The 14596-nt window shown below is 42.0% G+C and overlaps 1 protein-coding gene across 3 annotated transcripts in view; it reads right to left on the bottom strand.

The window, feature by feature from the left end:
• The window catches only part of gpd2.L (glycerol-3-phosphate dehydrogenase 2 L homeolog), a 117719-nt gene extending 106764 nt beyond the window's left edge, over positions 1 to 10955 (bottom strand). The window contains exon 1 of one of the 3 annotated variants that reach the window (XM_041575721.1): positions 10737 to 10955. The gene's annotated coding sequence lies outside the window, so the exon portion shown is untranslated. 3 annotated transcript variants of the gene reach the window in all.
• Between the last annotated feature and the right edge of the window lie 3641 nt (positions 10956 to 14596).

Below are 14596 nucleotides of genomic sequence, written 5' to 3'. Positions count from 1 at the left end.
ACAATCTAAGGAACTGGGGTCACAAATGATAAATTAGAGTGCATGGGTTTATAGCAGTGTTGCACAGTGCCATACGGACTGACACACTACAGCAGTCAGCAGAGGACAGAATTGGAAACTGAAGGGATAAAAAAACATAAGGTCCATGAGCAGAGCAGTTTATGAATACTGTGGTCCTCTTTAAGAGACTAGTGGCCATCAATAAGTCCTTCATTTTTTCAACTTCCTTCTATTTTGCTAAATGGGAAATGGCTCAATGGTAAATCTATTTCTATTAAATATGACCTAGCGGGAGACACCATGCTGCTTTGCCAGTTATGCAGTACTGGCGCAGACAGAATCATTAACAAGATCATGATCAAATGACCATAACTGAGGCTTGTAGATTGGTAAAAAAAATAGGAATGAATGATTTTAAGGAAGAGAACTGGTTTCACTTCTTCCATCAACAACTGTGCACAAAATTCTTGGAAGAGCTAGAATCATGGCCAGTATTGGCCCAGGTCATGGAAACAGTCAGTTTACTGTAAATAGAGAAAAGTATTTCCCTAGTGTTATGGGAGGAACATCAATGTAAAGGGGACATAAACCCCAAATTAATTCTAATTCTAAGCAACTTTCTATGCATATAGTCTATGCACAGAGCAGCAATACTAGCTGAGACAGCTTTGAGAATTACACATTTTCAGTGGTTTGACAGATATTTGTAAGTGCAGTAGCTGTCTGTCCCTTCCTATTCTCTCACTGGTTGTGCTAACTTTTTGAACAATGAAGCAGAAGCCAGCTGGTTAATAGATCTGTGAATAAGCATGACTTGGCTTCATTGTTTCAAGGACAGAACCAACAACACTGAAAAGGAGAGAAAAATACTACATTAAGTTGCAGTTACATCTACAAATAAATATAAAAACAAAGACAATGTTTAAAGAATATATATTGAAGCTACTGAATTATTCCCACAAGGCTGCAACAGAACAGCACCAAAGACAGGCCTGTGCAGCAGATAAGGCATTATAATTTGAAAAATTAAATAACTTTCCAATAAAGCATCTACAAGAGTTTAGCTTAACCTTTAAGTGCCACAGTTAGAACGTACAGAACAGACACTATGGAGGGCAGCACCAAAGCCTTTGGGTTTCCGGGTTCCTTTATTTATTGTGTCAGGTTGCAAATTACCTAGCAGCAGAATTGAGAGGTTTAATCAGCTCATCTAATTTTATATGAACAGGTTTATCCAACCTATTTAAGTTCACGCATGTTGACATATACCCTCATTATCATGTTTACCAATGTGGCACTGGCACCCCCTGATGGAATTCCGATACAAAAAATGCAAAGAAGTTGTGGGCTGGTACCATAGCTTGTGCTACTATCCAAAAATACAGCAGCTGCACAACCCACAAAAGCTTCACGGAAGCCAAATACTGCAGTTTGAAATAAGGCACCTATTGTACAGTTACTGTACAAGCGGGAATAATGCAGTGAACCTGCTTATAGTCTGTGCCATATTGCATCTGTGCCCCTGAAAGAATAACAGGACGCATATACTACGCAGCCAGTTGTGCTAAAATAGATGCAAATTTTGAATGTATGGTCACTATGCATTGAAGGTACTTGTGTCCAGGTATAGTTTACAAGTGCCATTGTCAGTGTCGGACTGGGACACCAGGGCCCCACCCAAAAACCTTTGACCGGGGCCCACTCTTAGTACTATTTTTCTTCCTCTCCTCACTCAAACTCCATTCTCCTAGTCTCTTTTCTTTACATACTATACTCTATTTTTCCATCTATTTAGAATCTTTGTCCTCAGAGAAATAGGGAATGGCCATGAAATTGGCTAAATGTTTAGCAGCATGAGGGCCCACTGACATCTGGGCCCACCGGGACTTTTCTGGTATCCCAGCGGGCCAGTCCGACACTGGGCATTGTGTCCAACCAGTTGAATTGTGTGCAAGTGCCTCTATTGACACTGTGGAACACTGAAGCTGTTAGAGGTAGCAATGGACCTGTGCCTAGGGGGTAGCTTTAGTGTGGAGGCCCATGGGTAGGGTTGCTATCAGAAAATTTGGGGGCCCCGTACAAGTTATTTATATGGACCCCCCATGAACAAAAGTGCACAGCACCAACATTTTGGCCACGCCCCTTTTGGATGCAATATAATAAGTATTTACATACAGAGTTCCATTGGGGGGTCAGTGGAATTTGCTCTAAATTTACACCCTACACACTGCTGTGCCGGTGGTTGCTTTATACACAATTTACGTAAGTTTCTAGAATAGTAATTCCATAATTTACGTAAACTGTTACGTATGTTTAGAGGCCCAGTTATCTTGCTGTGGGGCCTGTGGGGCCTTCAACTAGTCATTCCACTGCTGAAAAGTTCATGTAGGAGACACTTATATCATTCAGTAATTAGGTCCCAATATAAACAATTGATGTTACTTAACAATAAGTAATTAGTTGAATTAATTAGTCCTTCCTGCCCTTGCACTGTGCTGCAATTGCTTAATATGGAAGTTACGCAAGTTTTGTGCATAAGTTATGTAAATTGCATACGTTTAGGGACCCAATGATCTTGCTGTAGGGCCCAATAATAGTCAGTAGTAGTTCATAAAAATAGTAACAATAATTAATGTGCTAATTAAGTCTATTTTGTAATTGGGGGTTAGTATAATTTATATGTAAGTAAACATGGCCATACACTAAAAGATCCCCTCATTTGGTCATTTAAGTGGGGGGCAGTGGTGTTTGCCCTTGTGGCGATTCTCTGCATTGTCTTTTGCTTGATACGCAAGTTAGTAAGTTTCTTTTTCAAGGCAGTCTTTTTTCGAGGAACTTATGTAAAGTTTTGACATCAGTTTATCAGCAAGCTGTGTAACTTTTGAAATGCAGACATTGAGATGAAGATTTGCCTGGCCCCGCACAACAGTACCCCCTCTTATTCACTTATGGTGAACCTGCCCACAGGCCCACCACCATCAAGCTGCTAAACCTGACAGCAAAGTTGAGGGGGTGTTCTTCGTCTGCTTCTTCTCCATTGATAGGCACATGCGCAGGACAGACTGGCAGCCTGCACATGTGCCAATTGCTAGAAGGGTGGTCTGATGTCCGGTGCCTATGGCAGCCCCAGACCTAAATACAGCCCTGTCTGGAGCAGGCCCGGACTGGAAATCGGTCCGTTAGGGCAAATGCCCGAGGGGCCGCTCTGCCCTGTGTTTAAGTGGGCTGCCCATTTCTGCTAATAGATGTGGCCAGGGTGTAAGTACATGCAGATTTGCGCTTCTTATACCACATGCCGTCCAAGAATCCTAACATCACATGAATCAGTCTCTTGTTCCTTGCCGACTGGCTCACATGATTCTCCCCTACTTCTGACGTTGCTCACAGTCACGCAGACACGCACCAACACTGTACTCTCCTCTGTTTCCCATCTTCTCTCTTTCCCACTTCCAGACCCCGTGAATTGCCCTTCTTCTCTGTTCTCCAGCGACCCACGTGGGCGGTGATGTCACAGGATTGACAGGGGGGGAGGCATAGTAACTGGGCGCTAGCTTTGGCTCCATGCACCAAGTGCCGAGTGGTGCGCTCTGTCCGCAAGCTGCTGCTTCACACAGTGGCCGGGGTCATTAGCATGTGTGCAGGAGTCTCCTCCGTGCCCAGCTCTAAAGCCATCAACAGGTTGTCCGCTGTGCCCAGTTAATAGGCTACCAGATGCAATGACGTTATGCTTTGTCCAGCTCAGGAGAGTTGCCAGAAACCCCAACATGTGGTTTATTTCCCAGGGGATGTGCTGGTGAGATAGAGGCATGTAGCGGAGACTGCCAGTTGAACACAGGACACTGGTGTGTTGTGTAGTTACAGAGATTTGCTCTGCAGGGGGTGGTCAAACCTGTAGTTTAGCAACTGGGAGAGTGCATGCTGAATGGGGGATTCTGGGAACTGTAGTTCAGCAACAGATTTCCAAGTGTTTGGGCATCTTATTTACTACCACGAAAGAACGTGTAACCTGCAAGCTAAACGTGATACACTCCCCTCTGGCTATATTGTCCAGTCTGAGCTGGAAAGTGTGGCCAAACAAGATCTGGACTAGAATTCAAATCAGGCCCTGCCATTTCAAGTACACAGTGCAGGGTTGCCAGGTCTAATTTCCAAAACCAGCCAAAGCCAGCTACAAAACCAGGCCAAAACTAGTCAAGAGGCAACTCAAAAGTATCCCAAAAAAGCACAATATGTGCAGTGAAAAAAAATAAACAAATATGTGAAAATATTTTTCACTGTTTCACAAATTTTTCCATGAAGCAAAATGGGACAGATTCGACTGTATTCAGGGGTGTAACTGCAGAGGGGGGCCCAGGAGGTATAGGGGGGTCCATGAGGCCCTAATACACATACAATTTCAATATATATATATATATATATATATATATATATATATATATATATATATATATATATATATATATATATATATGCACAAATAAGATCCGCACTCACAGGACTTATGAAAATTATAGAAAATTTATTGCAAGAGTCTAACGTTTCGACCTCATCCGAGGTCTTTTTCAAAGTAACAAATACTAACACACAAATGCTTTAAATACCTAGATTGGCGGGAAAAACCGGTACTTGGCCAATTAAAGATGACGTGTCCACCTCATCATTAAAGCACGACAAATATACATATCCCAGTCAACATAAATAATAAAAAACATTACACAAAAATAAAATACAGTATAACAAAACCCACACACTAATACAATGTTAAAAACAATTAAAACCAAATATTCAGTAACATTATATATCACTTCCCACTTGTTGCCATAATTGCTACATAGCTGTTACTTGTTACGAAAAATATAAGTTTGAAGAAGAGTGGAAGGTCTGTTCAGGGGTTCCAGCTACGTTTGTAAAGCCCTTGGGCTGGAATGACACTGAGCGGTAGAGAGATGGGTTATATGACGGCCATTAGAATTTTACAGTAATTTAGTGCTGTTATCCAGTTTCAGATATTAGAATAGTAACATCAAATTACAAACGTAGCTGGAACCCCAGAACAGACCTTCCACTCTTCTTCAAACTTATATTTTTCGTAACAAGTAACAGCTATGTAGCAATTATGGCAACAAGTGGGAAGTGATATATAATGTTACTGAATATTTGGTTTTAATTGTTTTTAACATTGTATTAGTGTGTGGGTTTTGTTATACTGTATTTTATTTTTGTGTAATGTTTTTTATTATTTATGTTGACTGGGATATGTATATTTGTCGTGCTTTAATGATGAGGTGGACACGTCATCTTTAATTGGCCAAGTACCGGTTTTTCCCGCCAATCTAGGTATTTAAAGCATTTGTGTGTTAGTATTTGTTACTTTGAAAAAGACCTCGGATGAGGTCGAAACGTTAGACTCTTGCAATAAATTTTCTATAATTTTCATAAGTCCTGTGAGTGCGGATCTTATTTGTGCATGTGGAGTTCGAAATTGTCGATGCTGCACCCAGGCGTTCAAAAGCTATTTTTCGAGAGTGCTGGCTTCTTGGAGGACTATATATATATATATATATATATATATATATATATATATATATATATATATATATATATATATATATATATATATATATATATATATATATAAAAATATGCTTGTGTGTATGTAAAAGATCAGCACACGTTTCTGTGTGGGCTGCTTTGATTTTTTTGCCAGGGTTGCTTTTTACTTCCAGTCCAGCCCTGGTCTGGAGCTACTGTCACCCTGAAAGTAGTGATAATTCCATGATTCCGTATGCGCCACAGCTTTGCACCAAATATTTCAGAAACAAATTTAATTTTAACTCTGTGATGCAATCCTGACTCTTAGGGCTATTCCACACGGGGAGATAGCCACGCGTTTGCGGTCGCGGCGACAAAGCGCCGCGCCAGTCGCCGCGACCGGCGCAGGCGACAGTTTTGTATGGGCGCCTATGTAAAAACGCCTGTGCTAACCACACAAGTCGATGCGCTTTTCAACAGTCGCCTGAAAATGCCTCGCCAGGCTTTTTCAGGCGACTGTTGAAAAGCGCATCGCCTCGTGTGGTTAGCACAGGCGTTTTTACATAGGCGCCCATACAAAACTGTCGCCTGCGCCGGTCGCGGCGACTGGCGCGGCGCTTTGTCGCCGCGACCGCAAACGCGTGGCTATCTCCCCGTGTGGACTAGCCCTTAGGGTCAGGGCACACAGGCAGATTCGGGGAGATTAGTCGCCCGACAGTTAAAGCACATACATAAACACAGTGTACACTGCCTAGGGTTGCCACCTTTTCTGGGAAAAAATACCGGCCTTCCTATATATTTATCTTTTTTCCCTATTAATAACATTGGGATCCGCCATTATTTTTACCGACCAGGCCGGTAAAATACTGGCCAGATGGCAACCCTAACACTGCCCTGAGGTATAACAACTACACAAATAGCATGCTGAGTTGCAATAATAAACTGCCTTTCACAGGAACCAACACAAAGCGGTATTCTATCTTATTTGGAGATGAGTATTCACAAGGTCACAAGACTGGTGTAATAATGTTTACACAATAAAGGATGGTCAGTGTCACAATCAGTGAGGGAAGGAGACCTATGGGATTACAAAGAACAAGGTACCCAGGTTCCTTCCTCCTGTTCCAGGAAGAAGTGAAAACCCCCAAAAATACACTGTTGTTATCAGATGGGGGTACAGCACCTCTGTACAATGTAAAATCAAAACCATACACCCTTCTGTTTGACCTATATTGCAGGTCCTGTCACCTTCATTCACTTGTGCCATTGTGACATCAATCGAAAACACGCATTCAGTTATTAATCAGTAATCTAACAATGTGATCTGTATGTACTGAAATCGATGCACTGAGCTTCCAACCTAGTACAGAACTAGACACCCTCAGACAGTAAAGGAAAATATATTCATTATTGCACTGCTGAAACTCACTGCTGAGAAACCAGGGCCCAACACCAGCCTTTACTGACTAACTGCACTGCTGCGGGGTACTCGCTTATAAAAAGTGCAAGCAATCAAGTTTGGAGTAAGCTGACATTTAGGGACTGTGTAAAGGTACACACATGGCAGTTGTGCTATTTTAACATAGTAAGCAGCTGCTGCACTTGATCTTTAGTGCAAAGGGATGACCTTTCTAATCCAAAATAACCTGCTATCCACTCTTCCCTTACCATCTGACCTTGGTATCATGTTAATGGCTGTCCGGTTGGGTGTCACTGAGTGCATTGCTGTAAGGTTACAAGACTTATGTAGCACTACAATGAAAGGGGACACCACCGCCCTCTATTTTATAATGAAACAAAATGTCATTAAAGGGGAACTATTGTGAAAATGTAAATTTAAAATCAATTTATTCAATATAAACAAGGTAAATATTAAAAATGTCACTGGTTTTATCACTATTTGTTATTGTTTTTGAAAGCTTTACAATCACCCAGGGGTCACCAATAGGAGCAAGGCAGCCCTGTCCTTACCACCTTGCTGACTAAATTGTGCTAGGCATTGAAGAAACTGGTTGTCTTGGCTCAAGGAGAGGTGATGGTTACTGCATGGTTTTCAAAGTGAGAAGCTGCAGTGCAGAAAGTTAGAAAGGAATACTGCATTCAATTAATGTATATTGGGAAAAAACATAGAAATACATTTTATTTCATTCTGCAAAAATAATGTTTTCAGTGGAGACCCCCTTTAAGTGGCTATTATCCCAATATGTGGAATGTGGCAATGTGTGGGGCCACAACACAAAGACATTATTTCTGGGAAAACTTAAAATCCAGAACTGTAAAATCGATGTTGAACTGCACATACATCCAAAAACAGCCCACCTGTTCCACTTCCTGCTGCCTCCTTTCCCAGGCTATCCCAGAACACTGCACTTTAGGTAAGGATCTAGGCTGAACTGATAGGGATTTGAAGCCTGTGTTTGCTTGTGTGACTGTGATTGGCTATCCGCCTCCTACTGTGCTTCTGGCAGGGACAGTTAGGACATGGCCAGCCCTCATTTGCAATACAGACAGTGGGGCTCATTTATTAAAGCAGCGCAGCGCATAAGTGGACGCAAAAGGTTGTCTGCGCCATCACAAGCGTGATCGCTAATATATTTGCGTGATATTGCGCATAACACAGAGCTTTTGCGATGGTTTTGTTTATGCGCATTGCGCAAAAGATTGGGCATTTATGTCGCAAACGATGCCGTGGTTGTTAGGGGCGTGGCTGTGGGCGTGGCTACAATGCGCTTGCACTGCGGCCGTCGCAGATTTGCGTCTGTATATGTGCAAAACTGCACCCGGGCAACAGCACCACAATTTTTACGCCTGCCTCTTCGTGGCGTAATAGTAACGCTCTTCAAAATGCGCATTCCTGCCCAGCTGCGCTAGTATATTCAAGATGAACAACCCTTGTAAAGTGCATATTAACCACGCCTTCCACCCAACATGTTTATATTGACCAAGGTTCCTTTAAGGGTATCAGGTAGGCTAAACACCTTTGCAACCAAACAAATATTAGCACAGAAACAAATGCAGATGCGTCTAAGTGAACGCAATATGCGCAATATGTGACGCAACTAATTAAAGCAGCGCATTCATACATGAGCACAACTAATCCTTACCTTTGCGGTATCTTCCTGTGCGCACAATTTATTATAAGCACTGCGACAGCTGATACGCAGTTTCACACGTCGCACCTGTCTTGTGTCTACATTAGCGCACAAATCGCACTGTTAAGGTATCGTGCGCTACATTATTAAATACTCGCATGCGCTGGGCAAATGTCTGGCCACTGCGCTCTTTTTAGCGCTGCGCTGCGTTAATAAATGAGCCCCAGTGACTGTAGTAGATCTATAGAGAGCTCCAATAAAGGGGCCATTTGAAGATAATATTAATTTATAGCTCAAAGTAAAACTGGCACCATATATTATTCATTATTGTCTACAAGATTAGCAGTTTTTTTCTTATCCTATATGTATGCTTTCATTTATGTATATATAGGTCCAGAAGAAGAAGCTTAAAGGAAAAAAGAAGCGGGAGCAGAGTGTGTGTTTCAATCCACAGCCAATATACCATATCAGCACTTTGCTGTCTATCTAACATGCTGTCCAGGGTTCCTTTCTGTCTGTCCTTAACATTACTGAGTGTGGCCAGCCAAGGTAAGAGGTCATGAATACATATGAAGAAAAATAATAATAATAACCCAGTTGACAGTCCCAGCATGATGGGATATGTCTAGTGACTAAACTCAATGGCTCCTGTTCAGTTACAACCTAACTGCATTTGTCTATTGACCTTATTCACTGACTACTCTTGCCGGCTAGAATGTCACAGGATTTGTCCAGTGACAAAACTCATTTGCTACAGTTGCTAAGCTATGTGTTGTCCTGACAATTCTAAATCAATAAAGCTGCGCCTGAAAGACAATGGGGAAACTGAACATAGAATGCTCTCAGCCAACAGCACTACAGAAAGGTAACCAAACACAATCAGTCCAGGGGATATTGTGTGATTGCGGCCACTGCCAGGGGTACAATGAATGGCTAATGTCACCACTATGAATCCAGTAACATAGCTAGAATTATTGGGTAACCCTAAGCTTTTGGGAAGGAGGCATTATTCATAACCAAGTATTAAAATTGCAAATAATTCAGTGTCCCCTTGGGCACCCCAGCAGTCACGGGGTCTGCTTAATCTATAATCCCCCCCCCATGTGTAGTGTTCTGTTTATAAGCACAACTCAAAATACAGCCAGAAGTATAAGGGCACATTTTTACAGAGTGAATATCTGCAGCTGATCTCTGCACTTTCAAGGCATTAAGTGCTAATGTCACAAAGATTGTGTAAAATAATAAAAAATGCAATCTGAGCTGTGAGTCATACTTCCCCTTTGTCAGGCACATGTGCTCCGCATGTTCACTTCAGCTTTGAAGGTTACACTGCACAAAAAACTGAATTGGTGGAATGGGAGATGATGAAACATTTGCACTAGTTTCCTACCCAGGGGGTCCAGAGAGGTGGCAGACAGTGTCGGACTGGCCCACCGGGATACCAGGAAAAGTCCCGGTGGGCCCAGGTGTCAGTGGGCCCTCCTGCAGCTAAACATTTGGCTTATTTAATGGCCATTCCCTATTTCTATGAGAACAAAGAGGCTAAATAAGAGGAAGAAAAATAGTACTAAGAGTGGGCCCCTGGTCTAAGATTAATTGGTGGGCCCCTGGTCAAAGGTTTTCGGGTGGGCCCCTGCTGTCCCAGTCCGACACTGGTGGCAGATATTAGGAAGTAACATTAATGTTTGTCGTAATTCATTAGTTATAAAGCGGGAATGTCCACATTGCACCTGAGTTTGGACTACAACTCCCAGCATTCCCTGTGTCACTGCAAAACCTTACGATGGAGCCTCTGGGGGCTGTTACTCACAACACTAATGACAGATACAGTTGATAGGGTTGATTAACAGGGTGTGGTGTTAATTATCCATTTTTATTTCTTTCAAAAATCAATTATCTTTCCTAGATATCAGAGGTCCAGATGCTGTGTACTACATCTCCCAGCATGCTCTAAAAGCTCGGGGATAGCTGGGAATCTGTGCCAGAAGCTTATGTAAAAGGCTGTGCAGCAGATTTTGCTTTTTCCAGTAAAGTGATTTTATAACCAAAATATCCCCTCACTTCATCCAACCAAATGGCAGTCAGCTGTACTAGCACAAGTCCTATACTCACAGCTGATGCTTTCCCAGGGTCCCCTTCCTTGCAGACACACGGCCACCTATCCCCGGATTCAGCAGGGCACGGACACAGCCGAACAGCTACAAACACCGGTCGAACACCTGCTCATCGCTGCCAGGGGCACATCGCACTGCCAAGCGGCCCGCAAGATCCACCCTAACCAAACACGGAAGTACAGCAGTTTGACAGATGCCAAGCGGACCAATGGCGAAGCAGAGAGCTGATCATGGTACCCTGTCACTGATGTCCCGCCCTCTCGATATTGCGCAACACCTGTATCCACAATTGTAAGAGGGATGTGAAAGTCGGAATGTGCGACTCTGGGGGTAACCACGTGACTGGCACATCTAGGGTGTAAGTTACGTTATGTGATAGGGACAGTGCAGTCTGTATGTGTAGGACGATCATGAGCTGTAGAAGCACAGTGCTGATATGAGGGCTATCTAGCGGACTGTTAGATACAGCAATGGAACTGATACAGGACTAATATACAGACACTGTATTATTGTCTGACATGTGACTTGGGTAGTATTGGGTTGTCATAGATACAGGCTGATAGCCAGGCTGTGGGGTCTGGCAAATGCCAGAGGGGCTGCTGTAAGGTCCCATAGACAGTTACTATTCAGTGGGCTGGTGGAGGACTATTTGGGCCTCTGTGTACTTGGAATTCCAGGGCCTATTTTGACTCCCAGTCCGGACCTGCTGATAGCTATACGAGTGGGGCAGATACAAGTTTGACCGAACAATGTTTATAAATCACAGTTCAGCCTCAGACAAAATCTTTTTACATGTAATGAACCAGGAGAGTTGGTATGTCAATTAGAAATATTTAAGGGCAACTATGCCTTGTTCTTTTTGCCCTTCAGCAAGTAGAAATATAAACACATGAGCAATGAAGTTTGTGCAGGTTCAAGCAAACCGCAACTAAGGATGCCGTCTATTTACTTACATGGATTCTTAATCTGGACCACAGAACTGGGTTGTGATGGTGTCAAGTCCCCAACCCTATCATGCATTACTGTTCATTATGGTTCCGGTTGGATTTCATGGCTGGGCGATGCTTTAGGAAAAGCGCCTTGATACAATAAGTCAGCCCTTACTGAGTATATAAATTCCTGGGGATGTGGCAATCGCTATGTAGCACTTATCTCGTCACTTCATGTCTCTGTGCCGGAGTCCAGTACCAACGCCTCTCTTTCCCAAGTAACAAGCTGGCACTGTGCAGATTTCTTCTTGTGTTACTTGTGGTCACATATAAGTGTTTAAAAGATACAAAAATAAATATACAACAACCCCTAGCTGATTGTAGAGAATACAGGTTAAACATTCTGTATGGTCTGGTTCCCAGCAGCCCAAATGCCAGCTCAAGGGTATCAGTTTCTAAATAACCCTGTTCTCCCTGGGAATTTAAGCTGGGCTTTGAAGGGTTTCTAGAAGCAAATATTCATCCTATTCAAATCACCTAAAAGGAGAAGGAAAGATGAAATCACTGTGGGTGCCAAATGTTAGACACCTCCCAGTGAGCATTAATAACTTACCTTATACCGAAATCGGTGTTCCTGTTAGTAGAAAACTTCACTGGCCTTGGGTATTTCTTTAGAAGCTCTTCTTTTCTTCAGACAAGGGCAGGTGCATTCACAAATAGTAAAAAGCTGTCTTTCACCCTGCCACGCGTGCACCTGCCCATGCCCGAAGAAAAGAAGACAGAGAAAAAGGTGATCAGGACCTTCTTCAGAAATACCCTGGGCTGGTGCAGTTTTTAGCAAACAGGAGCTAGATAAGTGATTTCAATCATTGAGGAGTGCCTAGCATTTTTTGGTACCCCCTGGTTATTTAACCTTCCATCTTCCTTTATTGGTCTTTATTATACTGACCACCCCTTCCATTACTCAAGAACCCTAGTCCTGCTCAGAATATGTAGCGCAATGTGTTACTACGGAAAGGTTCCTGACCTATAGTCTGCGGGGTGTTTATATAGTGAATAAAGTACCCCCTCTTGTAAAATATAAGGATATTATAAGTTACCGAGGAGTTTCATGACCATATAAAAACACGAGGCCGAAGGCCGAGTGTTTTTATACAGGTCATGGAACTCCGAGGTAACTTATAATATCCTCATATTTTACAACTGGGGGTACTTTATTAATTATAATACACAAATTTTAGTGACTCATGTGACAGAAATTACATCACTACTCACCGTTTATAACTGATGACATCACTACTCACCGTTTATAAGGATATAATTTACAAGATATTCATGGCTTTTGTGTATTATAATAGGTTATGTTTATAATGTGTTATGATTATAATAGCTTGCCATGAATAACTTTAATATACTGGACTTTCATCAAAAATAGATAATTGCAATTAAAAGCAGATAAGTAACAAACAATAAACCATATTATGGAAACCGCAACTGATTCAAGAATCAGCGTTCAATTATGAAAGTATACTATATACTTATACGGTCATGTTGATCGTTTTTTAACTGAAAAAGCTGCTTTTGTATGTAATTGTTACTTGACAACCTGACTGTTTTACCAACCTGACTGTCCCTTCTCAACATGTCAGTTAGAGTTTCTAATGCAACAGACTGCTGAAGCTCAAATATAGCAGCCCTCTCAGAGAGGAACATGGGAGATCAGATGGGTAATGTAAAAGCATCTGTAGATACTTTTATGGCAAAATTATAGATAGCATGCAAAGACAATATTATGACAGATGTAAAAAAAAGTATTCATTTTTGGTGTCAGTATCTCTTTATTGGTGAACTAAGGCCACTGCACGTGCCACCCTTCCCTTTAGGTCACAACTCTCCACCCAGTTATTGCCATAGACACCCCATGATCAGTCCCTGCCCCATGCAGGTATTTCTGCCCTTTTTCAAGCCTGATAACTGAAATTCACTCAAATATACAGGGACAAGTATTTCAATTAGAGATGCACCTAATCCAGGATTCAGTTCGGGATTCGGCCAGGATTCAGCGTTTTTTGCCAAAGCAAATCAGAATCCTAATTTGCAAATGCAAATTAGGGGTCGGGAGGGAAATTGCGTGACTTTATGTCACTAAACTAGGAAGTAAAAAATGTTTTAATTCTCCCCACATCTAATTTGCAAAGGATTCGATTTAGTTTTCGGCCGAATCTTTCACGAAGTATTCAGGCTGAATCCAAAATAGTGGATTTGTTGCACCCTAATTTCAATGTAAGCATTGGCCACAGTTTACACCAGTAGCACCTCATTACAGCCAGCCACTCATTCATTTGTCATCCCAGACTGTTCCCTTTTAGGAATGTGACAGTTTGTAGGTACAATGCACTGTCAACCCTAATTGCCATTCAGCCCCACCATCTAATGATTGAAGGAAAAGTCCCCCAACTTGGGAAGCCTTGGTGTGTACAATATCACACAGAGTCATAATATCACATGAAATGACAACAATGCACACTGTCAGGCAAATCTGTGTGACATAGTCCCTGATTTACACAAGCCTTGGAACTGGGTCAGAAGAAGCTATGAGTAAGGCTCCAGTGTTGGTCAGGGTTACTCATCTAAGAGCTGCAATGTGACTTACTGTGGGAAATGTGTGATGATACTATATATCATATTGTTTCTTTGGGAAACTATTTTGCAGCCATGCATAAAAAAAATACATTACAAAGCTGAGTGGTGTCTTTGTGAACTACATTTCCCAGCATCCTGTACTGTTTAGAGAACTTTACATCCATAATTTTTAGCAGCAAAGGACCAATCATGGTTGGCTATCAGATCAGCACAGCAGAAATATAATAATATTGTGAAAGTATGTGTATATCCTGAAATACATTTTAAAAACAAGCGTTACCATGAA

This window comes from Xenopus laevis, chromosome 9_10L, assembly GCF_017654675.1.
Source record: "Xenopus laevis strain J_2021 chromosome 9_10L, Xenopus_laevis_v10.1, whole genome shotgun sequence".
Classification (NCBI taxonomy): Eukaryota; Metazoa; Chordata; class Amphibia; order Anura; family Pipidae; genus Xenopus; species Xenopus laevis.
Note: the sequence above shows the minus strand (reverse complement) of the source record. Positions and strands in the feature narration are given on the sequence as shown.